The sequence below is a fragment of the Tamandua tetradactyla genome, chromosome X, assembly GCF_023851605.1.
Source record: "Tamandua tetradactyla isolate mTamTet1 chromosome X, mTamTet1.pri, whole genome shotgun sequence".
NCBI classification, from domain to species: Eukaryota; Metazoa; Chordata; class Mammalia; order Pilosa; family Myrmecophagidae; genus Tamandua; species Tamandua tetradactyla.
The window spans coordinates 53,992,769-53,997,661 of record NC_135353.1 but is presented as its reverse complement, the minus strand read 5'-3'; the positions used below and the strand labels follow the sequence as shown (position 1 = coordinate 53,997,661).

The 4,893-nt window shown below is 42.0% G+C and overlaps 1 pseudogene; it reads left to right on the top strand.

Moving 5' to 3' along the window:
* The first annotated feature begins 3,299 nt into the window (after positions 1–3,299).
* Positions 3,300–4,678, top strand: LOC143670504 (elongation factor 1-alpha 1 pseudogene; annotated as a pseudogene).
* The last annotated feature ends 215 nt before the right edge of the window (positions 4,679–4,893 follow it).

Below are 4,893 nucleotides of genomic sequence, written 5' to 3'. Positions count from 1 at the left end.
ATTCACATGTGAAGCCATCTGGTCCTGGACTTTTCTTTTTAGGAAGCTTTTGAATGACTAATTCAATTTCTTTACTTGTGATTGGTTTGTTGAGGTCATCTATGTCTTCTTGAGTCAAAGTTGGTTGTTCATGTCTTTCCAGGAACCCGTCCATTTCCTCTAAATTGTTGTATTTATTAGCGTAAAGTTGTTCATAGTATCCTGTTATTACCTCCTTATTTCTGTGAGGTCAGTAGTTATGTCTCCTCTTCCATTTCTGATCTTATTTATTTGCATCCTCTCTCTTCTTCTTTTTGTCAATCTTGCTAAGGGCCCATCAATCTTATTGATTTTCTCATAGAACCAACTTCTGGCCTTATTGATTTTCTCTATTGTTTTCATGTTTTCAATTTCATTTATTTGTGCTCTAATCTTTGTTATTTCTTTCCTTTTGCTTGCTTTGGGGTTAGCTTGCTGTTCTTTCTCCAGTTCTTCCAAATGGATAGTTAATTCCTGAATTTTTGCCTTTTCTTCTTTTCTGATATAGGCATTTAGAGCAATAAATTTTCCTCTTAGCACTGCCTTTGCTGCGTCCCATAAGTTTTGATATGTTGTGTTTTCATTTTCATTCGCCTCGAGGTATTTGCTAATTTCTCTTGCAATTTCTTCTTTGACCCAGTCGTTGTTTAGGAGTGTGTTGTTGAGCCTCCACGTATTTGTGAATTTTCTGGCACTCTGCCTATTATTGATTTCCAACATCATTCCTTTATGGTCCGAGAAAGTGTTGTGTAAGATTTCAATCTTTTTAAATTTGTTGAGACTTGCTTTGTGACCCAGCATATGGTCTATCTTTGAGAATGATCCATGAGCACTTGAGAAAAAGGTGTATCCTGCTGTTGTGGGATGTAATGTCCTATAAATGTCTATTAAGTCTAGTTCATTTATAGTAATATTCAGATTCTCTATTTCTTTGTTGATCCTCTGTCTAGATGTTCTGTCCCTTGATGAGAGTGGTGAGTTGAAGTCTCCAACTATTATGGTATATGAGTCTATTTCCCTTTTCAGTGTTTGCAGTATATTCCTCACGTATTTTGGGGCATTCTGATTCGGTGCGTAAATATTTATGATTGTTATGTCTTCTTGTTTAATTGTTCCTTTTATTAGTATATAGTGTCCTTCTTTGTCTCTTTTAACTGTTTTACATTTGAAGTCTAATTTGTTGGATATTAGTATAGCCACTCCTGCTCTTTTCTGGTTGTTATTTGCATGAAATATCTTTTCCCAACCTTTCACTTTCAACCTATGTTTATCTTTGGGTCTAAGATGTGTTTCCTGTAGACAGCATATCGAAGGATCCTGTTTTTTAATCCATTCTGCCAATCTATGTCTTTTGATTGGGGAATTCAGTCCATTGACATTTAGTGTTATTACTGTTTGGATAATATTTTCCTCTAACATTTTGCCTTTTGTATTATATATATCATATCTGATTTTCCTTCTTTCTACACTCTTTTCCATATCTCTCTCTTCTGTCTTTTTGTATCTGACTCTAGTGCTCCCTTTAGTATTTCTTGCAGAGCTGGTCTCTTGGTCACAAATTCTTTCAGTGACTTTTTGTCTGAGAATGTTTTAATTTCTCCCTCATTTTTGAAGGATAATTTTGCTGGATATAGGAGTCTTGGTTGGCAGTTTTTCTCTTTTAGTATTTTAAATATATCATCCCACTGTCTTCTAGCTTCCATGGTTTCGGCTGAGAAATCTACACAAAGTCTTATTGGGTTTCCCTTGTATGTAATGGATTGTTTTTCTCTTGCTGCTTTCAAGATCTTCTCTTTCTCTTTGACCTCTGACATTCTAACTAGTAAGTGTCTTGGAGAACGCCTATTTGGGTCTAATCTCTTTGGGGTGCGCTGCACTTCTTGGATCTGTAATTTTAGGTCTTTCATAAGAGTTGGGAAATTTTCAGTGAAAATTTCTTCCATTAGTTTTTCTCCTCCTTTTCCCTTCTCTTCTCCTTCTGGGACACCCACAACACGTATATTTGTGCGGTTCATATTGTCCTTGAGTTCCCTGATACCCTGTTCAAATTTCTCCATTCTTTTCCCTATAGTTTCTGTTTCTTTTTGGAATTCAGATGTTCCATCCTCCAAATCACTAATTCTATCTTCTGTCTCTTTAAATCTATCATTGTAGCTATCCATTATTTTTTCTATGTTTGCTACTTTATCCTTCACTTCCATAAGTTCTGCGATTTGTTTTTTCAGTTTTTCTATTTCTTCTTTATGTTTAGCCCATGTCCTCTTCATGTCCTCCCTCAATTTATCGATTTCATTTTTGAAGAGGTTTTCCATTTCTGTTCGTATATTCAGGATTAGTTGTCTCAGCTCTTGTGTCTCATTTGAGCTATTGGTTTGTTCCTTTGACTGAGCCATATTCTCAATCTTTTGAGCGTGGACAGTTATCTTCTGCTGCTGGCGTCTGGGCATTTATTCAGACTTTTCTTGGTGTTGGACCCAGCAAGGTTGTAATATTTTTCTGTGAAATCTCTGGGTTCTGTTTTTCTTATCCTGCCCAGTAGGTGGCGCTCGTGGCACACGTTTGTCTGCGGGTCCCACCAGTAAAAGGTACTGTGGGACCTTAAACTTTGGAAAACTCTCGCCGTCCTGGGGGTTCGCTAGCCGAAGCGGCTTGAGCCGGCCCTCCGTCCGAACGCAGGGAGGGTTGCTGGTCGCCGCAGCCCGGGAAAGAGCCCGTCCGAATTTCCTAGTCGGCCCTGGGCAACAAGCGTGGCTGGAGGGCGCCAGCGGCAGCGGCCCGCCCGAGAGAGTGCACGTTCCCCGGGAGTCACGGGTTTGGAAGGGGCCTCCCCCACCCGTCACCGTTCTCCGCGGCCTGGGGGTTTCCGATCCAATTCTCTCAGTTGGTCGGGGGGCTGCGCGTGGTGTGGGCGCCAGCCGTCTTTGTTTCAGGGATCGCCTCTCCAATCCTCCCAGCCGGCCCGGGAAGGGGGAAGGGAGTAACTCCGGCCGCTTGCCACCCCGCCCGGTAAGGCCCGCGCGCCTCGGCGATCTCACCCGAGCTGCTTCTCTCAGCCAGCCAGCCGTTCCAGGATGGGGTACGCTGTCTTTTTTACCTCTGTTGTGGCTTTAGGCGCTTTCTGTATCGTTTCTACTCCCCTAGTAGGTGTCCTGGAGAAGAAACTAAGATCCGCGCGTCTTACTAAGCCGCCATCTTCCAGGAAGTCAATAAATAGCTTTTTGCAATGGGTTTGCTGCCAGAATAAAGGTGTTGTGAAAACCATCACTATATCTTAAGCCAAAATGGGAAAGGAAAAGAGTCATATCAACATTGTCTTTATTGGACATGTAGATTTGGGCAAGTCCACGACACCACAACTGGCCATCTGATCTACAAACGTGGTGGAATTGACAAAAGAACCACTGAAAAAATTGAGAGGGAATCTGCTGAGATGGGAAAGGGGTTCTTCAAGCATTCCTGGGTGTTGGATAAACTAAAAGCTGAACATGAGCTTGGTATCACCATTGATATCTCCCAGTGGAAATTTGAGACCAGCAGGTATTATGTGACCATCATTGATGCCCCAGAACACAGACTTTATTATAAACCTGGTTACAGGGGCACGTCTCAGGCTGACTGTGCTGTCCTGATTGTTGTTACTAGTGTTGGTGAATTTGAAGCTGGTATACCCAAGAATGGGCAGACCTGAGAGCACGCCCTTCTGGCTTACACACTGAATGTGAAACAACTAATAGTTGGTGTTAACAAAATGGATTCTACTGAACCACCATACAATCATAAGAGATATGAGGAAATCATTAAGGAAGTCAGCACCGACATTAAGCAAATTGGCTACAACCGTGAAACAGCAGCATTTGTGCCAATTTCTGGTTGAAATGATGACAACATGCTGGAGCCAAGTGCTAATATGCTTCAGTTCAAGGGATGGAAATTCACTAGTAAGGATAGCAATGCCAGTAGAACCACATTGCTTGAAGCTCTGGATTGCATCCTGCCACCTACTCTTCCAACTGACAAGCCCTTGCATCTGCCTCTTCAGGATATCTACAAAATCGTTGGTGCTGGTACTGTGCCTATGGGCCAAGTAGAGGCTGGTGTTCTCAAACCTGGCATGGTGGTCACCTTTGCTCCAGTAAACGTTGTAACTGAAGTTAAGTCTGTTGAAACACACCAGGAAGCTTTGAGTGAAGCTCTTCCTGGGAACAATATGGGCTTCAATATCAAGAACGTTTCTGTAAAAGATATTTGTCATGGCAATGTGGCTGGTGACAGCAAAAATGACCACCAATGGAAGCATCTGGCTTCACTGCTCAAGTGATTATCCTGAACCATCCAGGCCAAATCATTGGTGGATATGCACCTGTGCTGGATTGTCACACAGCTCACATTGCTTGCAAGTTTGCCTAGCTTAAGGAGAAGATTGATCACCATTCTGGCAAGAAGTTGGAAGATGGCCCCAAATTCCTGAAATGTGGTGATGCTGCCATCATTGACATGGTTCCTGGCAAGCCCATGTGTATTGAGAGTTTCTCTGACTATCCTCCTCTGGGTCGTTTTACTGTTCATGATGAAACAGACAGTTGTGGGTGTCATCAGGGCAGTGGACAAGAAGCCTGCTGGAGATGGCAAGGTCACCAAGTCTTCCCAGAAAGCTAAATGAATATCACCCATAACATCTGTCACCCCAGTCTTAATCAGTGGTGGAAGAATGGTCTCAGAACTGTTTGTCTCAATTGGCCGTTTAAGTTTAATAGTAAAAGACTGGTTAATGATAACAATGCATCATAAGATCTTCAGAAGAAAAGGAATCTTTTGTGGACGATTTGTTTTTGTGTAGCACTTTCACATTATTAGTTTGAAAATTAGTACTTTTTA